The following is an 11,803-nucleotide window of genomic DNA, read 5'->3' as shown; positions in this document are numbered from 1 at the left end:
CTTTATATCCTGAGAGATAAAAGCAATGCATTGTGTAGGTGTACTCACTTACCTCAACTACTTACCTCCTTGTTAGTATGTCCTTTGTGAACATCATCTTGATAGACGAACTTACCTATTTTCATACTGCAAATAAATTTTACCCAAGATAAGTGAAAAAATATAATGCAATCCCCTTTAGAGCAATGCAGTTGAGGACCCTCTTTCACTGATGAACTAAATAAACAATGCTTAGACTGAGTGAGAGAGGGGTTTGTGAGAGAGAGGGGAGAGTGGTAGTCCTTGAAAGAGAGAGAGAAAGAAAGGACATTTGTGAGAGTAAAATACAGGTGATTTAGAAGGAGCAGGGATGCTAGTCAGGGAGAGTAATAGAGAGCAGGGAGAGAAAGAGAGGGTTTGAGAAAGAAAAAGAGAGAGAGAGAAGTGGAAGAAAGAAATGTGTGTGAGAGCAAGAGACGGGTTGAAGTGAAAGAGATAGAGTGGGAGTAAGAGAGAAAAAAATGAAGGGAGAGAGAGAAAGCAGGGAGAGACAAGTGTGAGAGGAGGGACAGAGAAGGGAGAGGGAGAGAGAAGGGAGAGGGAGAGAAAAGGAAAAGGGAGAGAAAATGAAAAGGGAGAGAGAAGGAAATGGAGATAAAAGGGAGAGAGAAGGAAGAGGGAGAGAGAATGGAGAGATAAGGGAGAGGGAGAGACAAGGAAAGGGAGAGAGAAGGGATAGTGAGAGAGAAGGGAGAGGGAGAGAGATGGAAGTGACAAGGGAGAGAGGAGGGAGAGAGAAGGGAGAGGGAGAGCGAAGGAAAGGAGAGGGGAAAGGAAAAGGGAGAGAATGGAGAGACAAGGAAAAGGGAGAGAGCATGGAAAGTGAGAGAGAAGGAAGAGGGAGAGAGAAGGAAGAGGGAGAGAGAAGGAAGAGGGAGAGAGAAGGGAGAGAGAAGGCAGAGGGATAGAGAAGGGAGTGAGAAAAGGGAGAGAGAATGGAGAGAGAAAGAAAAGGGAGAGAGAAGGGAGAGGGAGAGACAAGGAAAGGGAGAGAGAAGGGATAGGGAGAGAGAAGGAAGAGGGAGAGAGAGAAGGGATAGGGAGAGAAAGAAGGGATAGGGAGAGAGAGAAGGGATAGGGAGAGGAAGAAGGGATACGGAGAGAGAGAAGGTAGATGTAGAGAGAAGGGAGATGGAGAGAGAAGGGAGAGAGAAGGGTGAGGGAGAGAAAAGGAAAAGGGAAAGAAAAGGAAAAGGGAGAGAAAAGGAAAAGGGAGAGAAAAGGAAAAGGGAGAGAAAAGGAAAAGGGAGAGAAAAGGAAAAGAAAAGGGAGAGAAAAGGGAGAGAAAAGGGAGAGAGAAGGCAAAATGAGAGAGAAGGTAAAGGGAGAGAGAAGGAAAAGGGAGAGAGAAGGAAAGGGAGATAGAAGGAAAAGGGAGAGAGAAGGAAGAGGGAGAGAGAAGGAAGAGGGAGAGAGAATGGAGAGACAAGGGAGAGGGAGAGACAAGGAAAGGGAGAGAGAAGGGATAGGGAGAGAGAAGGGATAGGGAGAGAGAAGGGAGAGGGAGAGAGAAGGGAGAGGGAGAGAGTGATGAGGGAGTGACAAGGAAAAGGGAGAGAGAAGGGAGAGGGAGAGAGAAGGGAGAGGGAGAGAGGAGAGAGAGAAGGGAGAGAGAGAAGGGAGAGGGATAGACAGAGAGAAGGAAGAGGGTGCGAGAGAAGGGAAAGGGAGAGAGAGAGAAGGGAGAGGGGGAGAGAGAGGTAGAGGGAATGATCAGGGAGTTATAAGGGAGAGGGATAGAGAAGGGAGGGGGAGAGAGAGAGAGAAGGGAGTGGAGAGAGAGAGAAGGGAGAGGGAGAGCAAAGGAAAGGGGAGGGGAAAGGAAAAGGGAGAGAATGGAGAGACAAGGAAAAGGGAGAGAGATTGGAAAGGGAGAGAGAAGGAAGAGGGAGAGAGAAGGAAGAGGGAGAGAGAATGGATAGGGAGAGAGAAGGGAGAGAGAAGGCAGAGGGATAGAGAAGGGAGTGAGAAAATGGAGAGAGAAAGAAAAGGGAGAGAGAAGGAAAAGGGAGAGAGAAGGAAAAGGGAGAGAGAAGGAAAGGGAGATAGAAGGAAAAGGGAGAGAGAATGAGAAGGGAGAGAGAATGGAGAGACAAGGAAGAGGGAGAGACAAGGAAAGGGAGAGAGAAGGGATAGGGAGAGCGAAGGAAGAGGGAGAGAGAAAAGGGAGAGAGAGAGAGAAGGGAGAGAAAGAGAGTGATGAGGGAGTGACAAGGAAAAGGGAGAGAGAAGGGAGAGGGAGAGAGAAGGGAGAGGGAGAGAGGAGAGAGAAAAGGGAGAGAGAGAGAAGGGAGAGGGAGAGAGAGAGGTAGAGGGAATGACGAGGGAGTTATAAGGGAGAGGGAGAGAGAAGGGAGGGGGAGAGAGAGAGAAGGGAGTGGAGAGAGAGAGAAGGGAGTGGAGAGAGAGAGAAGGGAGAGGGAGAGCGAAGGAAAGGGGAGGCAAGGAAAAGGGAGAGAATGGAGAGATAAGGAAAAGGGAGAGAGCATGGAAAGGGAGAGAGCATGGAAAGGGAGAGAGAAGTAAGAAGGAGAGAGAAGGAAGAGGGAGAGAGAAGGGATAGGGAGAGAGAATGGAGAGACAAGGGAGAGGGAGAGACAAGGAAAGGGAGAGAGAAGGGATAGGGAGAGAGAAGGGAGAGGGAGAGAGAAGGGGGTGACAAGGGAGAGAGGAGGGAGAGAGAAGGGAGATGGAGAGAGAAGGAAGATGGAGAGAGAAGGAAGATGGAGAGAGAAGGAAGAGGGAGAGAGAAGGAAGAGGGAGAGAGAAGGAAGAGGGAGAGAGAAGGAAGAGGGAGAGAGAAGGAAGAGGGAGAGAGAAGGAAGAGGGAGAGAGAAGGAAGAGGGAGAGAGAATGGAGAGACAAGGGAGAGGTAGAAACAAGGGAGAGGGAGCGACAAGGGATAGGGAGAGAGAAGGAAGAGGGAGAGAGAGAAGGAAGAGGGAGAGAGAGAAGGAAGAGGGAGAGAGAGAAGGAAGAGGGAGAGAGAGAAGGAAGAGGGAGAGAGAGAAGGGATACGGAGAGAGAGAAGGTAGATGTAGAGAGAAGGGAGATGGAGAAGAAGGAAGATGGAGAAGGGAGAGAGAGAGAGAGAGAGAGAGAGAGAGAGATGAGGGAGTGACAAGGAAAATGGAGAGAGAAGGGAGAGTGAGAGAGAAGGGAGAGGGAGAGAGGAGAGAGAAGGGAGAGAGAGAAGAGAGAGGGAGAGACAGAGAGAAGGAAGAGGGTGAGAGAGAAAGGAATGGTTGAGAGAGAGAAGGGAGAGGGAGAGGGAATGACGAGGGAGTTATAAGGGAGAGGGAGAGAGAAGGGAGGGGGAGAGAGAGAAGGGAGTGGAGAGAGAGAGAAGGGAGAGGGAGAGCGAAGGAAAGGGTAGGGGAAAGGAAAAGGGAGAGAATGGAGAGATAAGGAAAAGGGAGATAGCATGGAAAGGGAGAGAGACGGAAGAGGGAGAGAGAAGGAAGAGGGAGAGAGAAGCATGGAAAGGGAGAGAGACGGAAGAGGGAGAGAGAAGGAAGAGGGAGAGAGAAGGGATAGGGAGAGAGAAGGGAGAGAAAGGCAGAGGGATAGAGAAGGGAGTGAGAAAAGGGAGAGAGAAAGAAAAGGGAGAGAGAAGGGAAAAGGTGAGAGAAGGAAAGGGGAGAGAGAAGGAAAAGGGAGAGAGAAGGAAAGGGAGAGGGAAGGAAAAGGGAGAGAGAATGGAGAGACAAGGGAGAGGGAGAGACAAGGAAAGGGAGAGAGAAGGGATAGGGAGAGAGAAGGGAGAGGGAGAGAGGAGGGGGTGACAAGGGAGAGAGGAGGGAGAGAGAAGGGAGAGGGAGAGAGAAGGAAAAGGGAGCGGAAAGGAAAAGGGAGAGAGAATGGAAAGGGAGAGAGAAGGAAGATGGAGTGAGAAGGAAGATGGAGAGAGAAGGAAGATGGAGAGAGAAGGAAGAGGGAGAGGGAAGGAAGAGGGAGAGGGAAGGAAGAGGGAGAGAGAATGGAGAGACAAGGGAGAGGTAGAAACAAGGCAGAGGGAGCGACAAGGGATAGGGAGAGAGAAGGAAGAGGGAGAGAGAAAAGGGATAGGGAGAGAGAGAAGGGATACGGAGAGAGAGAAGGGATACGGAGAGAGAGAAGGGATACGGAGAGAGAGAAGGTAGATGTAGAGAGAAGGGAGATGGAGAAAGAAGGAAGATGGAGAAGGGAGAGAGAGAGAAGGGAGAGAGAGAGAGAGAGAGAGGGAGAGAGAGAGTGATGAGGGAGTGACAAGGAAAAGGGAGAGAGAAGGGAGAGAGAAGGGAGAGGGAGAGAGGAGAGAGAGAAGGGAGAGAGAGAGAAGGGAGAGGGAGAGACAGAGAGAAGGAAGAGGGTGAGAGAGAAGGGAAAGGGAGAGAGAGAGAAGGGAGAGAGAGAAGGGAGAGGGAGAGAGAGAGGTAGAGGGAATGACGAGGGAGTTATAAGGGAGAGGGAGAGAGAAGGGAGGGGGAGAGAGAGAGAGAAGGGAGTGGAGAGAGAGAGAAGGGAGAGGGAGAGCGAAGGAAAGGGGAGGGGAAAGGAAAAGGGAGAGAATGGAGAGATAAGGAAAAGGGAGAGAGCATGGAGAGGGAGAGAGAAGGGAGAGGGAGAGAGGAGAGAGAGAAGGGAGAGTGAGAGAAGGGAGAGGGAGAGACAGAGAGAAGGAAGAGGGTGAGTGAGAAGGGAAAGGGAGAGAGAGAGAGAAGGGAGAGGGAGAGAGAGAGGTAGAGGGAATGACGAGGGAGTTATAAGGGAGAGGGAGAGAGAAGGGAGGGGGAGAGAGAGAGAGAAGGGAGTGGAGAGAGAGAGAGAGAAGGGAGAGGGAGAGCGAAGGAAAGGGGAGGGGAAAGGAAAAGGGAGAGAATGGAAAGATAAGGAAAAGGGAGAGAGCATGGAAAGGGAGAGAGAAGTAAGAGGGAGAGAGAAGGAAGAGGGAGAGAGAAGGTATAGGGAGAGAGAAGGGAGAGGGAGATAGAAGGGGGTGACAAGGGAGAGAGGAGGGAGAGAGAAGGGAGAGGGAGAGAGAAGGAAAAGGGAGGGAAAAGGAAAATGGAAAGAGAGAATGGAAAGGGAGAGAGAAGGAAGATGGAGAGAGAAGGAAGATGGAGAGAGAAGGAAGATGGAGAGAGAAGGAAGATGGGGAGAGAAGGAAGAGGGAGAGGGAAGGAAGAGGGAGAGAGAATGGAGAGACAAGGGAGAGGTAGAAACAAGGGAGAGGGAGCGACAAGGGATAGGGAGAGAGAAGGAAGAGGGAGAGAGAGAAGGGATAGGGAGAGAGAGAAGGGATAGGGAGAGAGAGAAGGGATAGGGAGAGAGAGAAGGGATAGGGAGAGAGAGAAGGTAGATGTAGAGAGAAGGGAGATGGAGAAAGAAGGAAGATGGAGAAGGGAGAGAGAGAGAAGGGAGAGAGAGAGAGTGATGAGGGAGTGACAAGGAAAAGGGATTGAGAAGGGAGAGGGAGAGAGAAGGTAGAGGGAGAGAGGAGAGAGAGAAGGGAGAGAGAGAAGGGAGAGGGAGAGGGAAGGAAGAGGGAGAGAGAAGGAAGAGGGAGAGAGAAGGAAGAGGGAGAGAGAAGGAAGAGGGAGAGAGAATGGAGAGACAAGGGAGAGGTAGAAACAAGGGAGAGGGAGCGACAAGGGATAGGGAGAGAGAAGGAAGAGGGAGAGAGAAGGAAGAGGGAGAGAGAGAAGGAAGAGGGAGAGAGAGAAGGAAGAGGGAGAGAGAGAAGGGATACGGAGAGAGAGAAGGTAGATGTAGAGAGAAGGGAGATGGAGAAGAAGGAAGATGGAGAAGGGAGAGAGAGAGAGAGAGAGAGAGAGATGAGGGAGTGACAAGGAAAATGGAGAGAGAAGGGAGAGTGAGAGAGAAGGGAGAGGGAGAGAGGAGAGAGAAGGGAGAGAGAGAAGAGAGAGGGAGAGACAGAGAGAAGGAAGAGGGTGAGAGAGAAAGGAATGGTTGAGAGAGAGAAGGGAGAGGGAGAGGGAATGACGAGGGAGTTATAAGGGAGAGGGAGAGAGAAGGGAGGGGGAGAGAGAGAAGGGAGTGGAGAGAGAGAGAAGGGAGAGGGAGAGCGAAGGAAAGGGTAGGGGAAAGGAAAAGGGAGAGAATGGAGAGATAAGGAAAAGGGAGATAGCATGGAAAGGGAGAGAGACGGAAGAGGGAGAGAGAAGGAAGAGGGAGAGAGAAGGGATAGGGAGAGAGAAGGGAGAGAAAGGCAGAGGGATAGAGAAGGGAGTGAGAAAAGGGAGAGAGAAAGAAAAGGGAGAGAGAAGGGAAAAGGAGAGAGAAGGAAAAGGGAGAGAGAAGGAAAAGGGAGAGAGAAGGAAAGGGAGAGCGAAGGAAGAGGGAGAGAGAAAAGGGAGAGAGAGAGAGAAGGGAGAGAAAGAGAGTGATGAGGGAGTGACAAGGAAAAGGGAGAGAGAAGGGAGAGGGAGAGAGAAGGGAGAGGGAGAGAGGAGAGAGAAAAGGGAGAGAGAGAGAAGGGAGAGGGAGAGAGAGAGGTAGAGGGAATGACGAGGGAGTTATAAGGGAGAGGGAGAGAGAAGGGAGGGGGAGAGAGAGAGAAGGGAGTGGAGAGAGAGAGAAGGGAGTGGAGAGAGAGAGAAGGGAGAGGGAGAGCGAAGGAAAGGGGAGGCAAGGAAAAGGGAGAGAATGGAGAGATAAGGAAAAGGGAGAGAGCATGGAAAGGGAGAGAGCATGGAAAGGGAGAGAGAAGTAAGAGGGAGAGAGAAGGAAGAGGGAGAGAGAAGGGATAGGGAGAGAGAATGGAGAGACAAGGGAGAGGGAGAGACAAGGAAAGGGAGAGAGAAGGGATAGGGAGAGAGAAGGGAGAGGGAGAGAGAAGGGGGTGACAAGGGAGAGAGGAGGGAGAGAGAAGGGAGAGGGAGAGAGAAGGAAAAGGGAGGGGAAAGGAAAAGGGAGAGAGAAGGAAGAGGGAGGGAGAAGGAAGATGGAGAGAGAAGGAAGATGGAGAGAGAAGGAAGATGGAGAGAGAAGGAAGAGGGAGAGAGAAGGAAGAGGGAGAGAGAAGGAAGAGGGAGAGAGAAGGAAGAGGGAGAGAGAAGGAAGAGGGAGAGAGAAGGAAGAGGGAGAGAGAAGGAAGAGGGAGAGAGAAGGAAGAGGGAGAGAGAAGGAAGAGGGAGAGAGAATGGAGAGACAAGGGAGAGGTAGAAACAAGGGAGAGGGAGCGACAAGGGATAGGGAGAGAGAAGGAAGAGGGAGAGAGAGAAGGAAGAGGGAGAGAGAGAAGGAAGAGGGAGAGAGAGAAGGAAGAGGGAGAGAGAGAAGGGATACGGAGAGAGAGAAGGTAGATGTAGAGAGAAGGGAGATGGAGAAGAAGGAAGATGGAGAAGGGAGAGAGAGAGAGAGAGAGAGAGAGAGAGAGAGAGAGAGAGATGAGGGAGTGACAAGGAAAATGGAGAGAGAAGGGAGAGTGAGAGAGAAGGGAGAGGGAGAGAGGAGAGAGAAGGGAGAGAGAGAAGAGAGAGGGAGAGACAGAGAGAAGGAAGAGGGTGAGAGAGAAAGGAATGGTTGAGAGAGAGAAGGGAGAGGGAGAGGGAATGACGAGGGAGTTATAAGGGAGAGGGAGAGAGAAGGCAGGGGGAGAGAGAGAAGGGAGTGGAGAGAGAGAGAAGGGAGAGGGAGAGCGAAGGAAAGGGTAAGGGAAAGGAAAAGGGAGAGAATGGAGAGATAAGGAAAAGGGAGATAGCATGGAAAGGGAGAGAGACGGAAGAGGGAGAGAGAAGGAAGAGGGAGAGAGAAGGGATAGGGAGAGAGAAGGGAGAGAAAGGCAGAGGGATAGAGAAGGGAGTGAGAAAAGGGAGAGAGAAAGAAAAGGGAGAGAGAAGGGAAAAGGAGAGAGAAGGAAAAGGGAGAGAGAAGGAAAAGGGAGAGAGAAGGAAAGGGAGAGGGAAGGAAAAGGGAGAGAGAATGGAGAGACAAGGGAGAGGGAGAGACAAGGAAAGGGAGAGAGAAGGGATAGGGAGAGAGAAGGGAGAGGGAGAGAGGAGGGGGTGACAAGGGAGAGAGGAGGGAGAGAGAAGGGAGAGGGAGAGAGAAGGAAAAGGGAGCGGAAAGGAAAAGGGAGAGAGAATGGAAAGGGAGAGAGAAGGAAGATGGAGAGAGAAGGAAGATGGAGAGAGAAGGAAGATGGAGAGAGAAGGAAGAGGGAGAGGGAAGGAAGAGGGAGAGGAAAGGAAGAGGGAGAGAGAATGGAGAGACAAGGGAGAGGTAGAAACAAGGCAGAGGGAGCGACAAGGGATAGGGAGAGAGAAGGAAGAGGGAGAGAGAAAAGGGATAGGGAGAGAGAGAAGGGATACGGAGAGAGAGAAGGGATACGGAGAGAGAGAAGGGATACGGAGAGAGAGAAGGGATACGGAGAGAGAGAAGGTAGATGTAGAGAGAAGGGAGATGGAGAAAGAAGGAAGATGGAGAAGGGAGAGAGAGAGAAGGGAGAGAGAGAGAGAGAGGGAGAGAGAGAGAGTGATGAGGGAGTGACAAGGAAAAGGGAGAGAGAAGGGAGAGAGAAGGGAGAGGGAGAGAGGAGAGAGAGAAGGGAGAGAGAGAGAAGGGAGAGACAGAGAGAAGGAAGAGGGTGAGAGAGAAGGGAAAGGGAGAGAGAGAGAAGGGAGAGAGAGAAGGGAGAGGGAGAGAGAGAGGTAGAGGGAATGACGAGGGAGTTATAAGGGAGAGGGAGAGAGAAGGGAGGGGGAGAGAGAGAGAGAAGGGAGTGGAGAGAGAGAGAGAAGGGAGAGGGAGAGCGAAGGAAAGGGGAGGGGAAAGGAAAAGGGAGAGAATGGAGAGATAAGGAAAAGGGAGAGAGCATGGAGAGGGAGAGAGAAGGGAGAGGGAGAGAGGAGAGAGAGAAGGGAGAGTGAGAGAAGGGAGAGGGAGAGACAGAGAGAAGGAAGAGGGTGAGAGAGAAGGGAAAGGGAGAGAGAGAGAGAAGGGAGAGGGAGAGAGAGAGGTAGAGGGAATGACGAGGGAGTTATAAGGGAGAGGGAGAGAGAAGGGAGGGGGAGAGAGAGAGAGAAGGGAGTGGAGAGAGAGAGAGAAGGGAGAGGGAGAGCGAAGGAAAGGGGAGGGGAAAGGAAAAGGGAGAGAGCATGGAAAGGGAGAGAGAAGTAAGAGGGAGAGAGAAGGAAGAGGGAGAGAGAAGGTATAGGGAGAGAGAAGGGAGAGGGAGATAGAAGGGGGTGACAAGGGAGAGAGGAGGGAGAGAGAAGGGAGAGGGAGAGAGAAGGAAAAGGGAGGGAAAAGGAAAAGGGAGAGAGAATGGAAAGGGAGAGAGAAGGAAGATGGAGAGAGAAGGAAGATGGAGAGAGAAGGAAGATGGAGAGAGAAGGAAGATGGGGAGAGAAGGAAGAGGGAGAGGGAAGGAAGAGGGAGAGAGAATGGAGAGACAAGGGAGTGGTAGAAACAAGGGAGAGGGAGCGACAAGGGATAGGGAGAGAGAAGGAAGAGGGAGAGAGAGAAGGGATAGGGAGAGAGAGAAGGGATAGGGAGAGAGAGAAGGGATAGGGAGAGAGAGAAGGTAGATGTAGAGAGAAGGGAGATGGAGAAAGAAGGAAGATGGAGAAGGGAGAGAGAGAGAAGGGAGAGAGAGAGAGTGATGAGGGAGTGACAAGGAAAAGGGATTGAGAAGGGAGAGGGAGAGAGAAGGTAGAGGGAGAGAGGAGAGAGAGAAGGGAGAGAGAGAAGGGAGAGGGAGAGGGAAGGAAGAGGGAGAGAGAAGGAAGAGGGAGAGAGAAGGAAGAGGGAGAGAGAAGGAAGAGGGAGAGAGAATGGAGAGACAAGGGAGAGGTAGAAACAAGGGAGAGGGAGCGACAAGGGATAGGGAGAGAGAAGGAAAAGGGAGAGAGAGAAGGGATAGGGAGAGAGAGAAGTGATAGGGAGAGAGAGAAGGGATACGGAGAGAGAGAAGGTAGATGTAGAGAGAAGGGAGATGGAGAAGAAGGAAGATGGAGAAGGGAGAGAGAGAGAGAGAGAGAGAGAGAGAGATGAGGGAGTGACAAGGAAAATGGAGAGAGAAGGTAGAGTGAGAGAGAAGGGAGAGGGAGAGAGGAGAGAGAAGGGAGAGAGAGAAGAGAGAGGGAGAGACAGAGAGAAGGAAGAGGGTGAGAGAGAAAGGAATGGTTGAGAGAGAGAAGGGAGAGGGAGAGGGAATGACGAGGGAGTTATAAGGGAGAGGGAGAGAGAAGGGAGGGGGAGAGAGAGAAGGGAGTGGAGAGAGAGAGAAGGGAGAGGGAGAGCGAAGGAAAGGGTAGGGGAAAGGAAAAGGGAGAGAATGGAGAGATAAGGAAAAGGGAGATAGCATGGAAAGGGAGAGAGACGGAAGAGGGAGAGAGAAGGAAGAGGGAGAGAGAAGGGATAGGGAGAGAGAAGGGAGAGAAAGGCAGAGGGATAGAGAAGGGAGTGAGAAAAGGGAGAGAGAAAGAAAAGGGAGAGAGAAGGGAAAAGGAGAGAGAAGGAAAAGGGAGAGAGAAGGAAAAGGGAGAGAGAAGGAAAGGGAGAGGGAAGGAAAAGGGAGAGAGAATGGAGAGACAAGGGAGAGGGAGAGACAAGGAAAGGGAGAGAGAAGGGATAGGGAGAGAGAAGGGAGAGGGAGAGAGGAGGGGGTGACAAGGGAGAGAGGAGGGAGAGAGAAGGGAGAGGGAGAGAGAAGGAAAAGGGAGCGGAAAGGAAAAGGGAGAGAGAATGGAAAGGGAGAGAGAAGGAAGATGGAGAGAGAAGGAAGATGGAGAGAGAAGGAAGATGGAGAGAGAAGGAAGAGGGAGAGAGAATGGAGAGACAAGGGAGAGGTAGAAACAAGGCAGAGGGAGCGACAAGGGATAGGGAGAGAGAAGGAAGAGGGAGAGAGAAAGGGATAGGGAGAGAGAGAAGGGATACGGAGAGAGAGAAGGGATACGGAGAGAGAGAGAAGGGATACGGAGAGAGAGAAGGTAGATGTAGAGAGAAGGGAGATGGAGAAAGAAGGAAGATGGAGAAGGGAGAGAGAGAAGGGAGAGGGAGAGAGAGAGGTAGAGGGAATGATGAGGGAGTTATAAGGGAGAGGGAGAGAGAAGGGAGGGGGAGAGAGAGAGAGAAGGGAGTGGAGAGAGAGAGAAGGGAGAGGGAGAGCGAAGGAAAGGGGAGGGGAAAGGAAAAGGGAGAGAATGGAGAGATAAGGAAAAGGGAGAGAGCATGGAGAGGGAGAGAGAAGGGAGAGGGAGAGAGGAGAGAGAGAAGGGAGAGTGAGAGAAGGGAGAGGGAGAGACAGAGAGAAGGAAGAGGGTGAGAGAGAAGGGAAAGGGAGAGAGAGAGAGAAGGGAGAGGGAGAGAGAGAGGTAGAGGGAATGACGAGGGAGTTATAAGGGAGAGGGAGAGAGAAGGGAGGGGGAGAGAGAGAGAGAAGGGAGTGGAGAGAGAGAGAGAAGGGAGAGGGAGAGCGAAGGAAAGGGGAGGGGAAAGGAAAAGGGAGAGAATGGAGAGATAAGGAAAAGGGAGAGAGCATGGAAAGGGAGAGAGAAGTAAGAGGGAGAGAGAAGGAAGAGGGAGAGAGAAGGTATAGGGAGAGAGAAGGGAGAGGGAGATAGAAGGGGGTGACAAGGGAGAGAGGAGGGAGAGAGAAGGGAGAGGGAGAGAGAAGGAAAAGGGAGGGAAAAGGAAAAGGGAGAGAGAATGGAAAGGGAGAGAGAAGGAAGATGGAGAGAGAAGGAAGATGGAGAGAGAAGGAAGATGGAGAGAGAAGGAAGATGGGGAGAGAAGGAAGAGGGAGAGGGAAGGAAGA

The sequence above is a fragment of the Ascaphus truei genome, unplaced genomic scaffold (assembly GCF_040206685.1).
Source record: "Ascaphus truei isolate aAscTru1 unplaced genomic scaffold, aAscTru1.hap1 HAP1_SCAFFOLD_1695, whole genome shotgun sequence".
Lineage (NCBI taxonomy): Eukaryota > Metazoa > Chordata > Amphibia > Anura > Ascaphidae > Ascaphus > Ascaphus truei.
Note: the sequence above shows the minus strand (reverse complement) of the source record.